The sequence below is a fragment of the Macaca nemestrina genome (assembly GCF_043159975.1).
Source record: "Macaca nemestrina isolate mMacNem1 chromosome 11 unlocalized genomic scaffold, mMacNem.hap1 SUPER_11_unloc_1, whole genome shotgun sequence".
NCBI lineage: Eukaryota > Metazoa > Chordata > Mammalia > Primates > Cercopithecidae > Macaca > Macaca nemestrina.
Genome location: NW_027257572.1, coordinates 655,718 through 680,331, shown reverse-complemented (window position 1 = coordinate 680,331; position 24,614 = coordinate 655,718). Strand labels below are relative to the sequence as shown.

At 48.4% G+C, this 24,614-nt stretch overlaps 1 long non-coding RNA gene and 2 pseudogenes across 1 annotated transcript; all 3 read right to left on the bottom strand.

The window, feature by feature from the left end:
- Positions 1–291: 291 nt before the first annotated feature.
- Positions 292–7,188, bottom strand: LOC139361132 (zinc finger protein 669-like; annotated as a pseudogene).
- A 4,796-nt stretch (positions 7,189–11,984) lies between these two features.
- LOC105466246 (uncharacterized) lies at positions 11,985–13,035 on the bottom strand (annotated as a pseudogene).
- Positions 13,036–13,286: 251 nt separating this feature from the next.
- LOC139361137 (uncharacterized) lies at positions 13,287–16,675 on the bottom strand. Its single transcript, XR_011618674.1, has 3 exons — positions 16,541–16,675; positions 14,565–14,706; positions 13,287–13,376 (listed from the first exon to the last, which is right to left on the bottom strand). It is a non-coding gene; the product is annotated as an uncharacterized lncRNA (long non-coding RNA).
- Between the last annotated feature and the right edge of the window lie 7,939 nt (positions 16,676–24,614).

Here is a 24,614-nt window from a genome sequence, read left to right as displayed (position 1 = left end):
CTTACCTGGCCGGGTGCAGTGGCTCATGCCTGTAATCCCAGCACTTTGGGAGGCCGAGGCGGGCAAATCATGAGGTCAGGAGTTCAAGACCAGCCTAGCCATCATGGTGAAACACTGTCTCTACTAAAAATACAAAGAATTAGCTGGACGTAGTGGCGTTCACCTGTAGTCCTAGCTACTCGGAAGGCTGAGGCAGGAGAATCGCTTAAACCCAGCGGGCAGAGGTTGCAGTGAGCCGAGATCACATCACTGCACTCCAGCCTGGGCAACAGAGTGAGACTCCATCTCAAAAAGAAATAATAATGAAATAAAAAAATTAAACTTACCTACATATTAGAAAAACATCCAAATTCAACCATGAATCCAGAACATTATCAAATGAATAGACAAAAATTCTACCAACAAACTGAAGAAAATATCATTATCTATGAAATTCAAGTACTACTGCTTAAAGAACATTTACAGAACTCTCACCTCAAGGTTTCCCTGCAAAACAAGGTGAAATGCATACTCAAGACTCTTTAAGAATGGGCCACTGATAAAAACAATATACTTGTAACTTGTGTAACATTTCATAGATCTTTTTCAAGCACTGCACGAAAATTAATTTGCATCAGGCTTTCCAAATTAGAAAAGCTTCACTTATAGAACTTCTTTCCAGTGGGAGTTTTTCACATGGCTTTTCAAGTAAATGTTAAAACTGAAAATATTCTTGCAGTTTCTAAACTGTTAGAGTTTTAATCCTGTGTACGTTCTTGTATTTACAAGGTCCAGCCAGCTACAGTGTGCATTTTCATATGTCCTTGAGTGCATATGAGAGAAATGAAACACTCAAACATTCTGGACATTCATAGGGTTTTTCTCAGGAATCAGCTGATGTCTTCAAATGGAACTAATACAACCGAAGGCCTTACCACAAATTTAAATTCAAAAGCCTTTTCTCCACTCTGAGCCCTCCCAAATCTTCAGGAAAATCTGAAGGCTTGACCACATTTCCTACATTCTTAAGGTTTCTTTGCAGTGTGAGCTCTTTCATGTTTATGAGGGAATGGGAAAGAGTAAATGTTTTACCACATTTCTTACATTCAAGGGGCTTTATTTATTTATTTATTTTTGAGATGGAGTCTCACTCTGTCGCCAGGCTGGAGTGCAGTGGCACAATCTCAGCTTTCTGCAACCTCCGCCTCCTGGGTTCAAGTGATTCTCCTGCCTCAGCCTCCTGAGTAGCTGGGATTACAAGCATATGCTACCACACCCAGCTATTTTTGTATTTTTAGTAGAGACGAGGTTTCACCATGTTGGCCAGGATGGTCTCGATCTCCTGACCTCTTGATCCGCATGCACAGGGCTTCCCCCCAACCCCCCGTGGCCTTTTATGTCCTTGAAAAAGAACTAAGACAACTGAAATGTGCCACCATGCCCAGCTAATTATTTTCTTTGTTTTTTTTTTTTGGAGACGGAGTCTGCCTCTGTCACCCAAGCTGGAGTGCAGTGCTGCGATCTCGGCTCACTGCAAGCTCCGCCTCCCGGGTTCACGCCATTCTCCTGCCTCAGTCTCCTGAGTAGCTGGCGTGAGCCACCGGCCCGGCATTATTTTATTTTTTGTAGAGACAGGGTTTCACCACGATGCCCAGGTTGTTTCACATTGTTTTAATCCAGACTGGTTATGAACTCCTGGGCTCAAGTAATACACACACCTTGGCCTCCCAAAGTGCTGGGATTATAGGCTGAGTCACTACACCCAACCTCTATATCATGACTTCTTTAGTGGCGCATAAGGTAACTGGAACGAGTGTAGGCTTTACCGCATCTCTTACATTCATAAGGTTTTTCTCCAGTATGAATTCTTTGGTGGAGGTGAAGGGAACTGAGGCGACTGAAGGCTTGGTCACATTGTTTACATTCATTGGGTTTCTCTCCAGTATAAGTACTTTTATGGTTACAAAGGGAACTCAAACGACTAAAGGCTTTGCCACATTGTTTACATTCATAGGGTCTCCCTCCAGTATGAATGCTTCCATGGTCATGAAGGGAAGTGGAACAGCTGAAGGCTTTATCACCCATGGTACATCTTTCTCCAGTGTGAGTCCTTTCATGCATCTTAAAAGAACAAGAAAATCTGAGTGTTTTCCCACATTCCTTACATTCGTAGGGTTTCTCTCCAGTGTGAGTTCGTCCATGTATTAGACAAGAACCGGAAACAGTGAACGCTTTACCACATTGTTTACATTGATAGGGTGTTTCTCCTGTGTGAGTTCTCTGATGTCTTTCAACTGAATTGAGAAAATGAAAAGCTTTCCCACATATCGTACATTTATAAGCTGGATTTCCACTGTGCATTATCATGTGTCTTCTAACACCCAGAACAGAAACGAAGAGTTTCCCACACTGTTCACATTTATATTGCTTCTCTCCATATGGTTTGTATCCTGAGTGAGCTGGGATGTGCCTATTAAGGAGGGAATGATGTACAAAGACTTTTCCACAAATACTGCATTCACATTGTTTTAATCCAGTAGAAATGTTCTCATTCAGATCAAGATTTGGAATGTGGCTGACACTTGTCCATACTGACTACCTTCTTTGCTTTCACGCAGTCTCTGTACCATAGGATTTCTGTAAAAAAAAATGACAAGCACATTATTATTGGTTGGTTTAATAACTTTCTACTCATTCATAGGTCTTCCACTTACACTGCTACCAATACTAGGGAAAATGCATTTTTTTTGTTTTTGTTTTTGTGCCATGACTGAATTATTTGAAAGTAAATGGGCTACTACTGAAAACACAGCTACCACCTGCATGGCTATGACCAAAATAGTAACATTCATATACACAATTTTGTAGTACTATTTTCAAGTAAACTGTTTTCCAAACACTGACTGCTACACTGATGTACGTTACATTTTGGGTGAAATTTTTCTAAAAGGAAATGAATTTCAAGTGACTCTTATTTGCTTTGATTGCTTGTTTTTAAATTCATGACATGCTAAGATTCCTTCAGAGGACTTTATTTCCTCTTCTCGGTGCAAATTATCTTGTATCTTTCCCAAGTTTTTTGAAGTGATCTTCAATATTCTGGTCTTTCCGTTTTTTCCTAAAATGCAGATGCACAAAATTATCATGAATTATTTCAAACTATAGAAACATTACTAGATTTCATGTTCATTGTACACAGTGCCCATGCCTGATTTCTTCACCAAATCATTCCCTCGCCCCATTCCAAATCACAAATAGCACTGATGATAGGGAAATACTTCTGTAATTAAGTGAAATGTGTTGTCATTCTTACCTACAGAAGCCAGGTTCCTGTAGGTTTCCTGAATCACTTCTCTGTAGAGATTCTTCTGAGAAGAATCTAGCAAAACCCATTCCTGCTGGATAAAGTTTACAGCCACATCCTCAAAAGCCACAGAGTCCTGGAACATTCCACATATGTGGATAGAAGGATGGGTGAGACTGAGAGCACTGGGAATGTATACTCAATTCATAAGCTGTTTACATGATTCTAAAATTTCCAAGCATTTATTCTATGACTTGATTGTCACAACTCTTACTCTGTTCACACATACTCCCTCCCACACAGCAGTACTAATGCTAGAATTGAACTATTCAAAAAGGCAACAGCAAAGTAGAAACACCCATCTCATTAGAGAATCCAGGGAGTAAGATTACGATATGCTGCTACGAGTTACCTTTTAACTTCACTTTGTACATTTCTAGTATCTGTTATACTAGAGTCCTACCTGATGTGCATAAGTGAGTTAATATTATCAGTCCTGAGACTACTTATTCTTAAAAATGCCTGCTCGCAAACTTCCATCTTTGTTTGTATTAGGAACTTACATTTTGAAAGGGATTCCACCAACCCAAGTAATAAGAATGACTCACTGCATCTAAATGTCTTATGCAGTATATTTCCCAAAACAACTTCTGCTGAAAGTCTATTATTTTGTGTCACTGCAGTGGTGCTTAGGGAATCAGACACAAAAACACAGTCTGAACACTAAGTGTTCAATGAATTTCCCTGGTAGACAATATTTTACATGTGCTGTCACTTGTTAACTGGGGAGTTGAGCCCATTCCATGTGATTACACCAAGAGAGAAAAGGCTTATTAAATTTAATTGAGTAGTAAATAAAACCAATAATTGATATTTAACAATACTAATACAACCATTTTTCAAATTTCTATTGCACAATATCAAGGCAGAAAGGAATAAGAGGAAATAGTACACAAGCTTTTTAAAATGACATTAATGTCACCACTTCCAGATGCTATTCCTATGAAACCACATAAATTCCCAAATCAGGTGGTTTTAGGCAAGAAAAGCTACTCTTTCATATGTAGTAAAAATGACCAATGTCTAATCATTTTTAGTCATCTAAAAAAAGAGTGATGGCTTGTCTAACATACTTCTAAGATTTTCAAACAAAAATATTCAGGACAACACAATGTTAGCAGAGAGATGAGCAAGCAGACCAAGGGGAAAAAAAGTTTTAATGACCCAGCATCTATATGGAAAGTTGAGGAATGATAGAGTAGGCACTATAGAATAGAAAAAGAAATTACATGCACTTTAAAATATGAGGGAAACCAGGCTGGCATCTACTTGGGAAAATGCATTGCATTCTTCTCTGTTCCATGAATAATAGTCAACTTATTATATATTCAAATACAAAAGATAAAACCAGAATACTTTCAGAAGTCACAGGAAGATTTTTTTTTAACGAAGGATTAGGCAGAATTTTTTTTATGTAAGAAAAAAGTGATAAAGGAACAGACAAACTCAAACATATTAAAATTTAGGGAATAAAAAGAAAATAGAGTGGGCCAGGCGTCGTGGCTCACGCCTGTAATCCCAGCACCTTGAGAGGCTGAGGCAGGGGATCACCTGACGTCAGGAGGTTGAGACTAGCCTGCCCAACATGGCAAAAATCCCGTCTTTTTGTTGTTTGTTTGTTTATTTGTTTTTGAGACGGAGTCTCGCATTGTCCCTTGGGCTGGGGTGCAGTGGCAAGATCTTGGCTCACTGCAACCTCCACCTCCGGGGTTCAAGCAATTCTCTTGCCTCAGCCTCCCGAGTAGCTGGGATTACAGGTGCCTGCCACCACGCTCAGCTAATTTTTTCGTATTTTTAGTAGAGACAGGGTTTCACCATGTTGGCCAGGCTGCTCTGGAACTCCTGACCTCGTGATCCGACCACCTTGGCCTCCCCAAGGGCTGGGATTACAGGCATGAACCACCGTGCCAGGCCTAAAACCCTGTGTTTACTAAAAATATGAAAATTAGCTGGGTGTGGTGGTGGGCGCCTATAATCCCAGTTACTCGGGAGGCTGACACAGGAGAATCACTTGAACTCGGGAGGCGGAGGTTGCAGTAAGCAGAGATGGCGCCACTGCACTCCAGCCGGGCTACAGAGTAAGACAGAATCTCCAAAAAACAAAAAACAACACTCAGACACCCAGATAAGAGGATACACATGTGTCCACTGTCATAAATTCTTCACCAAGCTACAAGAGGGGAACTGACATTTTGGTGAATCTTTATAAATCATCAATTTATCTAACACACTTTTATTTCACCAGTAGCATTTACAAAGCTAAGTCCTACAATTCCATTTGAAATTACCCTTAAAAAGAACAGAACTTTAAAACTTACTACACTCACTCTGGGAAGAAATAAATACGAATTTTTAGCAAATGAAATACATCATTTTACCTTGCCTCTTTGGAAATAGTATTTTTATCTTTAAGCCTTTTCAAGGTAACAAACTCAGGGAGAGGCAGTGCTGACTCCAACGCAGACCTTTCTAAGTGTCACGGCAGGCTGTTCTATCCCTTAGGACACCCATCCTGTTCAGTCAAGTACTCAGTGACCACCTACGAGGCACTGGCACTGCTCTTTGTACTCCTGTGTGCCTTAAGTGCATTTTAATATTCAGGTTCTTGCACATCCTCTCTGGGGTGGGTTTTCCTTGTCCTTTGGGACGGTTTTTCTCTCTTCACAAGTCTGAGACAAGCTAGAGAGCAGAAATCATTTCTGCCTTTTCCTCTCGATATCAGCATCCAATTGGCAAACCATCAATGTGTCTTCGAGGAATAAAAACTCGGGCTGGAGGAATAATTTTAGTGACCTAACTTTCATGACATTACATTGTATTGTCCATTCATTTTAATGTCCTAAAATTTTAATGACCCTAAGGGGTCACCATTTTAGATGAAACTATACCAGGAGATTCCTCTAAGGCCAAGAGCATCCAGCTGCTCCCCTGAGAGACTCTACCCCCTACCTCAGGCTGTCCTTGGAGATGAGATGACCCCGGGGCTGATACTCACTACACCCTCCAATACACATGGCCACTGTGGGTATCCTGGGTCATCCCCAGACAGTTCTAAAATGCCAGGACTAGGAAAAGACAGGAGAGTGGCTGAGGACACAACACCCTGTCAAGTTTTCACGGGGGGACCTCAACCTAAAGACATTTTGGTAATATGTACACTTAGGAAAGATGAAAAGAAGAGAGGCACAAAGATTTTTTTTACAGTAGAGTGTCAGATTATTTATTCTCCGCTTTCCTCTCCTGTAAAATGTTTGGAAACAGAAAAATATTTTGGCCAAGGTGGCTCACGCCTGTAATCCCGGCGCTTTAGGAGGCCGAGGAGGGTGATCAATTAAGGTCAGGAGTTCGAAACCAACCTAGCCAACATGGAGAAACCCTGTTTCTACTAAACATACAAAAATTAGCTGGACGTGGTGGTGGCGCCTATAAGCCCAGCTATTTGGGAGGCTGAGGCAGGAGAATCGCTTGAACCCGGGAGTCAGAGGTTGCAGTGAGCTGAGACTGCACCATTGCACTCTAGCCTGGCGACAGGGTAAGACTCCGTCTCAAAAAAAAAAAGAAAAAAAAAATATATATATATATGTGGACATACGTGTATATATATGTGTGTATATGTGTGTGTATATATATGTATGGTTTGCTTCCTCATTCACCTTATCAAAGCCTCTCATTTACGCCCCTCCCGTGAACCCCACACCACAAACCATGACTGCTGTACCCGTTTATGAATCGCGTTTGCTCAAACACGCCGTTTAACGTTTTAACAAAGCCTCAGGTTAATTTTAGGGGGAGAAAGGTGGGACTGGAAGCTCCGTGAACCACAGCTCCTCCCACGCTGGAACCCCGCTCACCGAGTCGGGGCTCTCCCGGATCACCCTCCCGTGGTCACCGCACTACCTGGGTGGGGGGGCGCGGAGTTCCCGAGAGGGCTCCGGCCGGCGGAAGTGGCGCCCGCAGGTACAGACAGGACGCAGGGGTCCAGCTGCCCGCGCCGCCCGGCCCTGCGCAGAAGGGGACTGAGGCCCGGCTGCGCCGCGGAGACTCGGTCCGCAGGTTCCGCAGCCCATGGCTGGCTCCAGCAGGTTTCAACCAGCCCTCTTCCCCACTTCCGGAAGCCAGGCGCAGTCCACTCACGGTTCCTCGGCTTCCCGGGTGTGCCGGCGTCAGCTAGGGATGTCCCAACACCCGCAGGTCACAGGGTGGCCGAGGCTGCTGCAGAGCCACCGGGACTCCCAGAGCCAAGAAGTAGCAGCGGAGACTCACAGGAAGAGCCCACCCTGGCGAAGGCGAGACAAAGCGCCTGCCAGCCAGATCCCGGAAGCCGCCCTCTCCTTTCCGGCGGTGCGCCTGATTGACGGGTCCCCACCCCAGAGCCCCTGATTGTATGGGGCTTCAGGACCCGCCCCCTCAGGCCCTGAGTGACAGGAGATTGTGATCTCACGTGAGGCTGGATATGGCCAGAATGACAGTTTTGGCCTAGCGGTTTATAGGGGGTGCGTCCTTCCTGCGCTGGGATCTGACTATGCAAGGAGCACATTCGCATTTAACCTTGTATACAAGATTATAGCTATTTGTGCATAATATAGATATAAAATTGCAAGCAATATAATGGCAATTCTGTAACTGCTCAGTGGGTTCACCTTGCCCGCTACCTAGACAGAGCCGGTTTCTCAAGAAGGGGGAATAGCAATAGAGAAGGAGTAATTCACGCAGAGTCGGCTGTGCGGGAGACCGCAGATTTGATTTTTATTTATTTTATTTTATTTTATTTTATTTTATTATTTCTGAAACAGAGTCTTGCTCTGTTGCCCAGGCTGGAGTGCAGCCTCGGAGTTTTATGATTATTCAAATCAGTCTCCCTGAGCTTTGGGGATAAGAGTATTTAGAAAGTTTATTTTGCCAAGGTTGGGGATGCTTGTGCATGACACAGCCTCAGGATGTCCTGATGACAGTTGCCCAAGGTGGTCAAAGCACAGCTTGGTTTTGTTGGAGACAAATGCTCGGTGATGCAAAGTGAAACCAGCACTTAAGGAAAAGTTTTCTCAGCAACGCAATTTACCTCTGCGGAAGCGTGCTGCTCGCATCAATCACAATCGCAAGAGCACACGGAACAAAGGAAAGCAGGGGTTTTTATTCCTAATGCAATCCCTACCTCTGGCATGGGCTGGGGCCAGACCTCAAGATCTAAACTGACCCCGTTGGCTATTTGTGAGTATTTTCCCAAATAAGGAAGGGGGAAGGGGGTTGTGAGTTACAACGGTGGGACGTGTGGTTTGGAAGGGAGAAATGGGTGCAGAGCAGGTAACCAAGGGAACAGATGTGAGTGATTGGTTAGAACTGAGGAGGGGGGAAGGTTGTTTACAGTAACTAAGGGCAAGGAGGCATGGAGAACAAGAAAGTTGAGTTTGAGAACAAAACACAAGAACTTTAACATGCCAAACCTTGGAAGAGAAACTGACTGTATCTGACAGTTTTACGCATTTTAGGGAGACAGGAGACATCAATCAACATATGTAAGATGAACACTGGTTCGATCCGGTACAACCTGAAGGAAAAGTGGGTCAACTCGAAGCCAGGAGGGGGCTTCCAGGTCACAGGTAAGTGAGAGAGGAACGGTTGCCTTCTTCTGAGTTTCTGATGAGCCTTTCCAAAGGAGGCAATAAGATATGCATTCTTCTCAGCCAGCAGCGGATGACTTTGAATAGAATGGGAGGCAGGTTTGCCCTAAGCAGTTCCCAGATTGATTTTTCCCTTTATCTTAGTGATTTGGGGGGCCCAAAATATTTTCCTTTCCAATTTCCCCCTTTTGTTTTAAAAATATTTTGGAGAAAGCATTTTAGAAGAAAATCAGTCTCTAGTGGCAGGTTTTGTCTGACTTCTCATGGAGTAGCTGAGATTACAGGCAAGCGACACCACACCTCGCTAATTTTTTTTTTTTTTTTTTTTGGTAGAAACGGGGGTCTCCCTCGGTTGCCCAGGCTGTCTCTGGTGCCCAACACAGGGCTCCCCGTAATCTCTACAAATAATCCAGTGAAGGAACACCAGAGCGTGGAAAGCTGAGGACGACCGACAAAGGACTCCCGAGTAGGTTTTCACTTCAAGCTCTAGGGTAAGGAGGGCGCTCGGGGAATTCCAGGGAAACCTCGGGAAAATGTGGGTCGAGCTGAGAGTAAGTTCGCTAATTACTTAAGCCTTGTGCAGCAGTTACTGCGCCGCGGAGGGGTAATTGTCAGTACCCAAAATCTCACATCTTTGTTCCGCCTGGTAGACAAGTATTCTCCTTGGTTCCCGGAATATGGAATCATGAATGTAGAAGATTGGGACAAGGTGGGATCAGACTTAAAACGAGCACAAGAGGGCCGCGATATTCCCGTCTCTGCTTGGTCTGTGTCGTCTGCAATTAAAACAGCCCTGGAGCCCTTCCACACTGAGGAGGAGAAGGAGGATTTTCAGGATGACATAGGAAAGTTGAATAATCAGGAGTCTAATTATCAGCAAAGTGAACCATGACAGTCTAGTTTTAAAAAGGGCGAGAAACGGGAAGGTATGTATGCTAATCTCCAAAAACTTATAAAAGAAACTGTGCCACCTACTGCGCCTTTAGGGAAAGGTCTGGAATGGCCACCCCCAGGCCAGCCTCCTGAATACTTGGAAGGGGAGCCTGAGACCCGCGCCTTGCCGCTCCCAGGCCCCGCCAGTAACTATGGCGAAGGGAAGCTTCAGGCTTGTCCAACAGCCAATTAGGATGAGGGAATGATCCAGGCTTGCCCACCTGTTAGTTATGGTAGAGGAGTGCTGCTGCGAGCAGGTCCAAATACAAATTATGGCACAGGGACAATCCAGGCATCCATTCGCCAGGCACAAGAAATGGGGGATTTGAATGCTTGGCAGTTTCTGGTAATTATTTCACCAGCTCAGGAGGCCAGAGAACTTACTCAAGCATGCTGGGAGCCATTTCCTTTTAAAATATTAAAAGACTTAAAGCAAACAATTGGACAATATGGGCCAAATTCCCCTTATGTTCATTCCTTGTTACAGTGTGTGGCTTATAACAGACGTTGAATATGTATGGATTGAGAGGCATTAGCCCGATCCACCCTGTCCCCCTCTGAATTTCTCCAATTGAAAACCTGGTGGACGGATGAAGCAACAAATCAGGCAGAAATGCTCAAGCCCAATGTCCCGTTAATATCACACCTGATCAATTGCTTGGAGTCGGACGGGCATGGAGTACTCTAAATCAACAGATGGTAATGGGTGATGAGGCTGTTGATCAGCTCAGAACTACATGCCTAAGAGCCTGGGAAAAAATTCACGACGCTAGTTCTGCTTATACTTCTTTTAACACAGTTCAACAGGGTCCAAGGGAGACTTTTCCAGATTCTATCACTCCTTTGCTGGATGCGGCTCAAAAGGCTATTTCCAATTCTCATGCCAAGAAAGTGATCGTTCAGCTGCTTGCTCATGAAAATGTTAATACAGAATGTCAGGCAGCAATTAGACCTATTAAGGGATTGGCAGATCTAAATGAGGAAAAAACTTTAAGTGAATACATTAAAGTCTACGATGGCATTGGGGGGGCACTTATATAAGGCCAGCATCCTTATATAAGGCCAGGGGGAGAGAGGGGGATGCTATTACTCCCCATATCGTGGGGGGTGCCTCACCCCACTGTGATGAGGATCTAACAGCGAGGGGGAGAGAGGGGATTGCTATTACTCACCATTACGAGGTGGATCGTAATCATTACTCCCCCTGCAATGTGTGTCCATTACTAACAATCTCCTTTGTTCAGGATATTAGGAACAATTTCACAGGTTTTGTGTACACAGCCTGCGATAGGAGAAGAATACCATCCTTCTCCTATCGCACCTCCGGCTATTAGGAACCATACCACACAATGGGTGTACACTTTTTGGGAGATTTGGGGTAATGTCCTCCTGTGTGTCACTGAATATTCGGAGACATATCACAGGTTGGCTGTACACCCACTACTCTCTTGGCAGGAACATCATACTTTACCTACTGGAAATTAGGAGCAATATCACAGACTGGATGTCAAGCCACTGTCCTATTGGAAGTAATATCATGCTCTCCCCCACAAGTTAAGAGGAACAATAACACAGGGGGGTGTGTGCCTTCTCCGGTAGTGGAAGTAGTATCATCATCTCTTCCTTTAGATGACAGTGTAGCAGGGCGAGCCGCAGACAAAACTCCTCAGACATCGGATTAAAGAAGGAAGAGGTTTTTTATTCAGCCGGGAGCGTCGGCAGACTCGCGTCTTAAGAACGGAGCTCCCTGAAGAAGAAATACGTGGCCTTTTTTGGGTCATGATAAATCAAGCATGCGTGGAAAACGTGACGAGGGGCTACATGTATCAGCTAACAGAACAAAATGTTTTACAGTGCTTTCTCAAACAATGTCTGGAATTTACAGATAACACTAGTAGTTTTGGTCAGGGGTTGATATTATCATTATTATTTTAACCACCAGGGCCACGTGGTGGTGCCAAGGTCGTCTAGCTATTTATCTTACTTCTGTTTCTTTCCAACTTTTTGCTTTCTCCCCCTTCTCCTGTCTTATAAACTAGGGAAAAGGGGAGACAGGGAAAAGCTGGGAAAGAGCAGGAGAAGTGGTGGTCTCATTCTATAGTAGCACACCCCAGCCCAGGCAGGGCAGGTGCACCCCTCTCCTCATAGGCTGCCCACCTGGCCTCGCCTTGGCCTCACCACTGTGGCAGCCCCGGTGCTGCTGCAGGCAGGGTGTGCTGCTCCCAGGCCCCAGGCACTTGGGGACTTGTCTGGAAGGGGGCAGAGCACCCATGCTCACTCAGCATCACCAGCATGTGGGTTCACAGGCCTGGCACTTGGCACACGAGGGACCAGCACCCCCATGGTAGCCTTGTGGGGGCACTCTTTCGTACTTGGCACAGGGAAACTGATGCTTCAACAAGAATGACCAGCCCCTTTGCTGGCAAAGAGGAGAGGGGAGGGCCTGGCTCAGCCCAAGTCCTCTGTGACCCGTACCCTGCTTCCCTGATGCAGCTGGAGGAAAGACAGCTGTGCCTGCGCTCATCACAACCCTCTCGTCCTCCCACCTAGCGACAAACCATAATAATGGCACGGATGATACGTCCCCAGAATCGAGACCTGCCAGGGTCTGGGCTGAGCTCTCACTGTGAACCCAGGAGATGGCGGGAAAGGAGGTGAAAGCTATGAAGCCCTTTCCTGTTACCACAGAGACTGACCCCAGGGAGCATTGCCCAGCCTGGAGCTGGCTCAGGGACTGGGTAGAGAGAGGGATGAGCCCCATCCAGGCTCCAGGCAGTCCCTCTCTGTGCCTGCTAAGGCCCTGCAGGTGCCTTCTGTTCCGTGAGCATCAGTCCCCTTCCTCCATCCAGCAAATGGGAAGGTGGTGTCTAAATTGTGCCTATGAGAAAACTGTGCTGCTGTAAAAATAATGTCCAATATCCCTGTCCCTGCACCCTGACAAAGCCTGTGCTGGGCCACCGGCCTGCCTCCTGGCCTGTGGTTCTGCGAGGTAATGACGGGATCGCAGCACCTCTGCCCTCGACCACCTGACCAGAAAGTCACCCCACCTGGCTGCTCATGGGAGTGAGGCTGAAGCCAGGGCACTGGTGCAGGAGTCATCCCCTGAGGGCCTGGGGAGCCATGCAGAGTAACAGACACCATTCAGTATATTCAGGCAAAAAAGGAAAACATTGTTTTGAAAATAGACCCCCAACATTATCATCTATGCATCTGAAGGCAGAACCTGCTCTGCATGTCCAAAATGGACATTTACTACACTGAGGAGTTCAGCAAAATTTCTACTAAGTTGGTGCACAAGGTTTTGCACCAGCCTCACAGAAGAGTCTGTAGGAATTTTAATATCTTTATCCCAGGCCCCCCGGCCCGTTTCCAGGGAAGCCCACGGGTACAGTGTGTTCCTCCCTCGTCCTGGGATTGTGACTGTTTCTTGAATGGTCATCCTTCATCTTCTCCATACCGAGGTGATTTTTACCTCTCAGAGTCTGCGGGAGGATTCAATGACAGGAGAAAAATGGTGTCGGTCAAAGCCAGTTCCCAGCCTCCCCTGTCCCCAGGGGTCTGATGTCTGGAAGGACAGGACACAGAGGGACCCAGCCCCGGATGTGCCATCCCTTACAGGCCTAGCTCCCCCAGCCTCAGCTTCTGTGCCAGATGCAGGTGTGGGCAGGAAGGGATGCAGCCATAAGGTCTGTGTCCAGGCATCCACAGGTTGCGTGCCTTGTGGGGACTGTGGGTTCATCTCCCGCTTACCCACGAGGGTCATTTCCTTTCTTGTCAGAGACTCACCAGTTGCCACACCAGGGCAAAAACTTTTAAAAGTCAGAAAAGCTTTGTGTTTCTGTGCCAGGGTCCCAGCCAAGACCCCCAAGGATCCAGGGGAACTCCTGCCTATGCCATCAGCTGTGCTTCTCATCACCACCCAAGAAATCTCCTCTAATGAGCATGAATGGGAGGAAAGTCAGCATATGCCTTCTCAGCATTTCTGTTGTTACTGAGCTCTTTCCATGGACCAGGCACTTCACACGCATTATTTAATACTGTAAGGGTACATTTAACAAATTAATTATCCTTGTTGTGAAGAGGGAGACGTTTTCCCCACGTTCCTAGAGCATTTTTGACCTCGTGACTACGAATCTTTTCTCATCTTTCCATATGTAGATAAATCTTGGTAAAGATAAGCCACCTACTAATTTTACAACCCAAAAATGTTATGCAAATGTCGGGGATGCATCCCTTTTCGAAATATAAGCATCTGAGAAGGCAGCACCACACACTCCCTATACCTGTGGGTTTAACCTAAGAACCTGATGGTTGCAGCTGGAACCATCTGCTAGCAGGGATGGTAATTGAAGTTTTATTATTTCCTGGATAAAGGCAATCGACTAAAGCAAAAGGTCGCCTGGATTCCCGCGTGAGTTTAGGATGAACTTTGTAAAACATGCAGTAAAGGGCACTGTTGAGCTTCTTATGGGAAGACAAGGGGCCATAAATCCTGACAGCTTATGAATATCGTGGTTAAATATAGGGAGGTCGGCTGGGGATGGTGGCTCACGCCTGTTATCCCAGCACTTTGGGAGGCCAAGGTGGGCCTCCCAAAGGTTAGGAGATTGAGACCATCCTGGCTAACATGGTGAAACCCTGTCGCTACTAAAAATACAAAAAAAAATTACCCGGGCATGATGGCGGGCGGCTGTGGTCCCAGCTACTCCAGAGGTTGAGGCAGGAGAATGGGGGGAACCCGGGAGTCGGAGCTTGCAGTGAGCCGAGATCGCACCACTGCACTCCAGCCTGGGCCACAGTGGGAGACTCCACCTAAAAAATAAAAATTAAAATTAAAAAAAAAAAAGTTGCTGGGATTTCTGTGTGTGCTCTCTTCACAGGTGAGCTGCAACACGCTGTAGTTAGATATGCTTAGTCATTAACAAAACTGCCTTCTTCCTTTTCTGTTCTGTGGAGAGGACTCTGCCTTGCTAGGGATTTATCTCCCCAACAGCTCTCATTAGAGTCCTGTAAGGAACTGCCCCCACTGTCCTTGTTCACAGGTGAGAAGCCTGAGTTGGAAGGCCCAGGTGAGCAGGTTAGTGGGTATCAGAACGCAGTTAATTTCCTGAGCCACCGTGGACCCCAGGCCTTCCAGATGCCCTTGCTGGCAGCATCTGTGGTGTCCTTCAGATTCCTGTGGCTTGAGCTAAAGTTGTGTAGCTGGAGAAAGCCTGCGGAGGAGGTGCGTTGTAAACTGGAAAGTGCTATGGAAGATTTAAGAGAGAAGAAATGCCAATGAAATGTGTCATCTCAGGCATTTGTTGATGGTCTGAGGAGTGAAGCTGTGATAAGCCCTGGGCCGCCCGGAAGCCCTCCCTGCTGACTGCCCATAGAGGCCGGGACACCGGGTGAGCACCCTACCTGACTGTCCGGTAAAAGGGAAGCCACATCTGACTGCTGCAGGGAAACCGATGATTGTGTCATCAAAATCTTAAGGAGAAGGCTAGGCCAAGACTTCAGGAGACAGATCCGAGAGGGTCCTGAATGGGAGGACCCCGGGTCAGGGCAGACCCCCCCGTCCCGTTCCTGCCATCAGTTACAAGTGAGATGAGATTGCAGGTAACCAAGGAAACTCCAAACTCTTTAGTTTTAAAACTGATTTTTGGCCATGACCTGATTTTGAAAAGCCACAAGGTAAGGCCAGGTGTAGTGGCTCACGCCTGTAATCTCAGCACTTCGGGAGGAAGAGGCCAGCAAATTGCTTGAGCCTGGGAATTTGAGACCAGCCTGCGCAACATGGTGAAGCCCTGTCTCTACAAAAAATAAAAAAATTAGCTGGATGTGGTAGTGTGTGCCTGTAGTCCCAGCTGCTTTGGAGGCTGAGGTGGGAGGATTGCTTGAGCCCCAGAGACAGAGGTTTCAGTAAGATGGTGCCACTGCTCTCCAGTCTGGGTGACAGAGTGAGACTCTGTCTCAAAAGAAAAAAAAAAAAAAGTCACAAAATGTATCTTTTTGGAGAGAACATTTGTTTTTGGCTGTTTCTTCCTCATCATCCAGTGATTTCTAAGTAAAAATATGCACCTATACCCATGCCTTTCTGAAAATGGCTAATGCTTCTCAGCCCTGGCTCATGTTAGCATCACTCATTAGAGTGGGCTGGCACTGGCCTGGCCCCAACTCCAGAGATTCTGTTTAGTTGGTGGGCCCCTGACATGGGTGTTTTAAAACCCTTCTACGTGATTCTGTTTTGTTTTGTTTTGTTTTGTTTTGTTTTGAGGGCAGTGGCACGATCTCGGCTCACTGCAACCTCTGCCTCCCCGGTTCAAGCGATTCTCCTGCCTCAGCCTCCCAAGTCGCTAGGACTATATGCACATGCCACCATGCCTGGCTAATTTTTGTATTTTTAGTAGAGCCGGCGTTTCACCATATTGATCAGGCTGGTCTCCAACTCCTGACTTCAGGTGATCCATCTGCCTTGGCCTCCCAAAGTGCTGGGAAGGAGACCCACTGCTCACTGCTCAGGGGCAAAGGCTGTGCAGATGGAAGGGCCAGGCTAGAGGAGGTGACCAGCCTAATAAGTGATCGGTGAGTGGCAGAGTGGTGCCAGAATCTCAATCTGTCCTGACTCCAAAATCTTTCAGAATCCCCAAATCACGCAAATTACCTTAAAGACCATGAGGCTTCCACAGACCATGCATGGGTCTTATATCCTTGGCTGAGCTGTCTTTTGATCTTCACTGCAGTCCTATGAAATTGGCACCTGTACTTTGATCTCCATTTTCTAGATGAGAAAAATGGAGACTTTGCCATATTAAGTAACGTGCCCAGCAACACGCAGCCAGGAGGGAGTCCAGAAAGCCTGGCGCGGGAGGCGCCCCTGCGTGAGCTGCAGCGCTGAGATGTGCTGTGAGTATAACATTCTCACCGGATTTTGAAAATGTAGTGCTAACAAGTAAAATATCTAATAAATAATTGTTCATATTTATTAATCGGTTACATGATAATATTTTTGATACTCTGAGTCACAAATCAATCTCATGTCTTCTTGCTTTTTCAACGTGGAAACTGGAAAATCTAAAAATGTGGGTTGTGCCTTCTTCCCCGTGGACGGCGCTGCTCGAAGCCTGCCCCTCCCCGCGCTCAGTCCGGGACGCTGGCGTTTCTGTGCGGCCGCGCCAGGAGCCCGGAGAGTGTCAAGCAGGGCTCGGGCTTTCCGTCCGGGCGTCTGTCCAGTGCCGGCCCGATCCTGAGCAGTCGCTCCAGGTGCCGAGAGCCCAGTTCCCAAATCTGAAGAACGGGCGAGGCACTCTCCACACAGAGAAGCGTCAACACAGCGCGAGGGAGGCGGCGCGGGAGCGGGATCCGGGTGGGGGGACGGCGAGGGCGCACGCGGCGCTCGTGGGGAGCGGGGTCCGGGTGGGGGTCCGGGTAGGGGGACGGTGAGGGCGCACGCGGCGCTCGGTGGGAGCGGAGTCTGGGTGGGGGGACGGCGAGGGCGCACGCGGCGCTCGGGGAGAGCGGGGTCCGGGTGGGGGTCTGGGTGGGGGGACGGCGAGGGCGCACGCGGCGCTCGGGGCGAACGGGGTACGGGTGGGGGGACGGCGAGGGCGCACGCGGCGCTCGGGGGGAGCGGGGTCCGGGTGGGGGGACGGCGAGGGCGCACGCGGCGCTCGGGGGGAGGGGGGTCCGGGTGGGGGTCTGGGTGGGGGGACGGCGAGGGCGCACGCGGCGCTCGGGGTGAACGGGGTCCGGGTGGGGGGACGGCGAGGGTGCACGCGGCGCTCGGGGTGAACGGGGTCCGGGTGGGGGGACGGCGAGGGCGCACGCGGCGCTCGGGGTGAACGGGGTCCGGGTGGGGGGACGGCGAGGGCGCACGCGGCGCTCGGGGTGAACGGGGTCCGGGTGGGGGGACGGCGAGGGCGCACGCGGCGCTCGGGGTGAACGGGGTCCGGGTGGGGGGACGGCGAGGGCGCACGCGGCGCTCGGGGTGAACGGGGTCCGGGTGGGGGGACGGCGAGGGCGCACGCGGCGCTCGGGGGGAGCGGGGTCAGGGTTGGGGGACCGCGAGGGCCACGCGGCGCTCGGGGAGGCTCGCCCAGGGCCGATGCCCCGTCCAGACCGCCGGCGAACGGAAACGTTAGAACGTCCCTAGAATGGACACGAAATAAGCCACGTAAGGGGCTGGGAGAGGAGCCGTGTAGAAACGGACACAGCGCCGGCAGCGAACCTGCAGGCCGCCCCGGGAAAGCGGCGCCGCACGAGGCTCAGGGGCTGCGGGGAGGGGCCCGGGCCCCGCGGGGCTGCTCGTCCCTCTGGCCCCGCCCAGCCCCGCCCCAAGGCCACTGCTGCTGTCACCGCTGTCCTATGACACAGGACATGTGTCCTATGATGTAGCTGGGCCATCGCTATGAAAACACAGCAGTGCTTGAGTATTCAGTAGATCCAAGCGGCTGTTCAGAAAGTATGGGCTCCTCCACCGGTGCAGTCCGCAGAGCAGCTCTGGGGAGCCACACTGAGTCGTCCCTCAGCACGAGGAGACTGGTGGGCACCGGAAAATGGGGATGAGGAGGAGGGCGTTAAGGGGCGTTGGCGCGGGTGACAGGCTGCGGGTCAGCGCCTGAGGCTGCAGCACACTCCCTCCCCGGGCCGGAAGGGCAGGGACTGCACGGGGACCCTGAGGACAGAGTGCAAATGACCCCCTGTCCCCGACCCCGGAGTAGCTTCTCACCGGCTCCCCAGCCAACCTCCTGGGTTTCAGGCAGATGGCCAGGGTGGGGGTGGGTCTGAAGGGAGACCCCAGCCAGGGCGTGCTGGCCGCAGCCCGTAAACCCCTGCAGGTCTGTGCCGCTCCCCCAGCCACTCAGCCTCCCTGAACAAGGAAGCTGGAAGACATCCCTGGGTGTGTTCAGCTGCCCAAGGCCACCAGCACCTTGTGTGTTTCCCTCTTCCTGCTTGGCAGGAAGCAGCTGAAGCAGGAAACAGCTGGAAGCCATCTGGTCTTTGAGACTGGCCCTTTCAGGCCACAGATGGCTGCGCTCCGCCAGGAAGGAGGAGGAGCACAAGCCGCCTTGTGAGCCTGTCTTGTGTGGAAGAAACCACTTTCCTGGGAGACCAGAACTAAGTCATTTGACTCCTCTCAGCTGCAAGAAGAGTGGGCAGCCCTGATAGGCACACCCTCGATTCCCAGCTGAGGCTGGCACGGTTGCTGCCCGATGGGTGGGAGGACCCTGTGAGGGCCTGGGTCACCAGTGACCCCAGAGACTGCACTGCACTCCAGGTAGGAAGTGTGCGTTGCTCATCACAGTCTTTCAGTGCCCTGGAATGCCTGGCAAAGAATCTGCTTTTAATCACAGGTTAAATGATGATGCCGCTCAGTCGATGGGAGCTTGTCATTTGGGCAGAAAGTATGCAGTCCACTACTGGGGCTTCTGGGACTGGGAAATGGGAATACTCACATTTTGGGCTTGGAGAAAGATCCCAGTTACAACTGAAGTGATTCTAAAGTGCCACGTTAGCTCATCTTCTAGCATTTTTTCCTCCTAAGTACAAAGCTGTAAAAGCATGAAAGATTTAGGCTCCTCTGCAGGGCTTGAGCCTTCAGAGGGGGGAGCAATCCACCCAACTAACCACCCCACATGAGCCAAGCACGTGTCAAACTCTTCCCAAAAGAGCTGCGTGGCAGGACACCATCTAAGGGCAAAGGCTTTAGAGGTGAGCAAGTTACACTATGCTCAGTGGTGCTGCGGGCCCAGAGCACTGTCATGGTCTCCCAAGCTTGTCAAGATCCTAGTTACCCAGATTATTGATGGCCTACTGTTGGCACTAACTGCAAATACTTAAGTGAATGAGAAAGTCGTCATTCATCCCTTGGACAAGGAGGAAGCCCCGTGGCACCCACTGTAGACTCTGCTCCCAGATTGCCATCGTTCTGTTTATTGGCTCTCCAATAGTTGAAAGTCCACTTTTTTAATAAGGTCATCCAGCGCATTTCTCCTTGTCACACACACAGCTATCATGAGAGAACCTTGTAAGTGCCTTGTTGAAAACCTGGGGCACTCTGGCTTTGTCACAGTCTTTCCCAAAGTATGTTCCTCCCAACAGTTGGGCCTGGGAGCAACTCTGTGGAAGGAGGTTCTGTGGTGACATCACTTTGGAGAACTCTGAATATGAGATTCCTCTTTTGGAAGGTACCTTCATGTATCAACAGCTGTATGTCCCTTTGAAAATGAAACTGTTTAACAGACAACTCCATCCCCTTTTTTCGTGTAATATTAACATCTGTGGTGGGCAAAATAATGGCCCCTCAGAGATGTCCCTGTCACAATTGCTGGAATCTGTGACTAGTGGTTTATATAATGAAGGGGAAATCAAGGTTGCAGGTAAGATTAAGGTTGCCAACTAGCTGACCCCAGATAAGAAGGGCAGACTTGATGACTCAGGTTGGCCCAGTGGAATCACAAGGGTCCTCAAACGTGGAAGAGAGAGGAAGAAGGTCAGTCAGAGGAGAGATGATGATGGAAGCAAGGTCAGAAACGGAGTTAAAGATGCTATGCAGCTAGCTTTGAAGATGGACGTAGGGGCCACAGGCCAAGGACTGCTGCAGCCACTGGAAGCTGGAAGACACAGGATACAGATTCTCCCCTAGAGCCCCCAGAAGGAACGCAGCCTGCTGATTCCTTGAGTTAGCCCAGTGAGATGCATGCAGGACTTCGGATCCCCAGGTCAAATGTCCAGTGTTGCATCCACACGTTCGGGAGAGAATCGGGGGCCTAGACAACACACCAGACGTTTGACCTAGAGCTCAGATGGGGAGCGACGGCAGGCATGAAGATACGGTCTGAGACCAACACGGAACTCAGGAACAACAGGCAGCTTGCCTGCCTGAGACACATCTGTGTGTGAGGTGCCCACGGCGTGAGCACACAGTCTCCCTCCGAATTGTCACGGAACCAACCACAGCAGCTGCTGGGAGCAGAAAGTCACGAGCTGGTGCTCACTGTTGCTGCCGTGCAAACTGGCAAACCAGGCCCCTCTTTCCCAGATCCTATTTTTAATATTTCTGGCAATGAAACAGTGTGTGCTAACCCAAGGAAAAGGTAAGTCACGTCCACAGATAACCTTGGATTCGAGCGAATCCCTTTTGAATGCTGTGCTCCTGTTTCTCCATGTCCACCCACTCTCTGGAGAACAGCCAGGCAGATAATGTGGGAACGTGGAAATGGAAGCTGGAGACTCGTACCCCCACTTCCAGTAGTAACGATTTCTTCAGTTTTTCCAGCTAGAAAATAGGTGTACTCTGGATGCTGGGGAGCTGCAACCAGGCTTGGGGGCCATGGTTGTCACCCACATCTGTGCCGTTTGCTTGTCAGAGTTCTCCCAGAACTGGTGCTTTTACCCAGGAGCTCCATTCCTAAGAATATTTATCTTACCCACTACTTAATTTTGGGTAAGAGACTTTCCGGAAAGAAACCATTTCTTGTACTTTGCTAAATCATCATCAGTAGTCAGTGGCCTCTAACACCAGGCTCTCCACCCAGTGTCCATGGCTGAGAGCCCTGCCGAGCCGGAGGCCCAGCATCTGCTCAGTGTGGCTCCAGACATTTGCAGCCTTGCCAACCTGGAAGGGGCCTCAGGGCAAAGCCACAAACAGGCTGTGTCCAGGAAGCTCCTCTGTTGGCTTGAGCGCCATCTAAACTGAGCTCATTCAACAGACCAAAAGTGTCAAGCCAACATGTAGTTCCTTTATTCTCTTGCGTTTCCCAGACCCTGGCACTTCTGGGGGTGATGTAATAATTACAGAGTACTCTGACGAAAAGTTTTTTTTATTTTATTAATTGTACTGGTATTTATGATGTGAAAAGTAAAAACAAGGATCAGATGTAAAGTCAATTCAAAGAAAAATGTTAAGAAAAATAGAAACAAATCAGAGACAGCCATGACAAACATCACAAAGTTGTGCCCTGTGACTGATGCTGGGGCACCCGGATGGGGTGGAGGGTTCCTTTCCAGTACGTGAGGCAATGCCCAGTGAATACCTTCTCTCCGGGCCCACGTGCACCTCTGCCCACTTGCTTCCATCCCTCTCCACCTCTGGGCACTTTATCTCCTGATTAATTAAGTTTATTGGTAGAAGGGTCTCCTGCAACTCCACCTGTGACACATCTCGCTGCTTCTGTTTTTCCGTATTCTTTTCCAGGAAGAGGCTGTTCGCATGAGGAAATTTGCATATTTCTCTGTGGCTGTTATTCTCATGTAGCGAGTTTGCATTTGGCTTATTTCACTCAATATTGTATCGGAAGCATTTTCCATGGTGCATATTATCCCAAAATAATTTTCAACTGTAGAGGTTGGTTGTTCCCTGTTCTTTAAAAGTTTTAAAATCTTTTGGCTGGGTGCGGTGGCTCACGCCTGTAATCCCAGCACTTTGGGAGGCCGAGGCAGGCGGATCACGAGGTCAGGAGATGGAGACCATCCTGGCTAACATGGTGAAACTCTGTCTCTACTAAAAATACAAAAAATTAGCCGGACGTGGTGGCAGGCGCCTGTAGTCCCAGCTACTCGGGAGGCTGAGGCAGGACAATGGTGTGAACCCAGGACGTAGAGCTTGCAGTGAGCCAAGATCGCGCCACTGCACTCCACCTGGGTGACAGAACAAGACTCCGTCTAAAAAAAAAAAAAAAGTTTTTAAAGTTTTTATAGAGACGAGGTCTCACCATGCTTCCCAGCCTAGTCTCAAACTGCTGGGCTCAAGCCATCCTCCTGCCTCAGCCTGCCAAAGGCATGAGCCACCCCACCCAGCCTGTTTCCTTTTTTTTTCCTTTTTAAATGAATACCACTGGACACACAGCTCTTGCCTTCTATTGAACTTTTAGTTATTTTTGGAGAATAAATTATTGCAAGTGGGTCAAAGCACATAAATGTTCACACTTCTTAACTGCCCACCCCACTAAGCTTGAGGCCTCTTAGCTCATAGAAAAAATGGTGACCTTCGTTCTCAATATGCACAGGACCTTATCAAAGAAACTTTTCAAAGACTGAGATTAAAAAAAAAAAGTGGAAAAATGACGAAGGATATGAATGTTACCTCAGAAAAAAAGAATACACTTGGCCACAAGAATATGAGACATGCTTAGCCTCACTGATAATTAACACTTGCAAATTCATGCCAAAAAAAAAAATTTCTTGTAAGTATAAGCAAGGACTGACAAGTTTGGTAATAGCCCCGATGGTAAGGTCTGGGGAACAGTCACTGTCACGGTGCTCTGCAGACATGCCAATCAACAAAGCTGTAGGGGAGGATAACTTGCAACCACTGTCCTCAGTGCTGGGGATAGCAGCAGCACTGTCCAGGAGCACTTCCGGCCACCGTGGAATGTTCTGGACCTGGATCCAGCATAGCTGCCACAAGCCACGTGTGCTTACTGAGCACTTGAAATGTGACTAGTGCAATGGAGGGACCGAATTTTTTAAATTTTCATTTGCTTTTAATAAATGAATTGAAATAGCCACACATGGTTGGTGGCACCTGTATTAGGTAAGTGACAGCTGCATAAGGATGCTGGTTCTAGGAAGCCCAGCAGCCTGTGATGGGGCTGCTTTGAGAACAGGGCACAGCTGAGTGCCCGGTGCTGGACTATGGCTAAGCCAGCTGAGTTAAGCACATCTCAGGGAACTCTGTGTGCAAAACAAGAAAGAGGAATTGAAAACAGAGAAATAGTGGGAAGAGGCAGAGGAGAAGAATGAGAATTGCCTGTTGCCATTTTTGAAGTGTGGCCTCCAGGCCTTGCAGCTGTAACTGAATGGCCACGAGCAGCACTGCAGGCCTGCGTGACATCCGGCTGAGTGGCCACCGAGAAAGGTCTTTGCTGCCTCAGGTCCCAGGTGTGGCCATCAGTACTTGTCAGAACCGGAGCAGGGGACTGTGCCTGACAGCTGGATCAGCTAACCAACACTTTCTGGCTGTTCCTGGCTCTTAGATGTGGAACCAAAAATGTTATTGTACAGTTTGGTAAAAACAAATCATTACTTCGCACACGATGGCTTATAAATCTGGTTGCAATGGATTTGCACAAAATGAAGCATAGCTTAGTTTCTTCATGGTCTAGTCTAGTGTAAAAAGTGGGGACGCTGCTTGTCATGTCAATGACAGGGGGTGGGAGAGAGAGTGGCCACTCTGCCAGTGGGTTCCTGCACCATCTGTGGTGCGCACTAGCATTTCCCAAAGGGAGCAATATATTGGACCCTTTTCAAGGCAAATAGTCTTGACAATGCCTGATAATTCATCTAGGGACCCTAGTTAAGTGTTCTGTAATTATTAAAGAGAGTTAGAATTGTAAGCCAATTTTAGTTGACATATATATATACACACACACATATATATTTTAACCTTTAAAAAATTCTTCCTGGCTGGGCGCAATGGTTCACACCTGTAATCGAGCACTCTGGGAGGCTGAGGGGGGCAGATCACAGGTCAAGAGATTGAGGCCGTCATGGCCAACATGGTGAAACCCCATCTTTGCTAAAAATACAATAACAACAAAAAATTAGCCGGGTGTGGTGGCAGGCACCTGTAGTCCCAGCTACTTGGGAGGCTGAGGCAGGAGAATCGCTTGAACTCGGGAGGTGGAGGTTGCAGATCGTGCCATTGCACTCCAGCCTGGGCAACAAGAATGAGACAATGCGCCCGGCCCTAAATGTTTAGCTTTTTAAAAATCCTTGTGAAATCTGTCCAGGTGTGG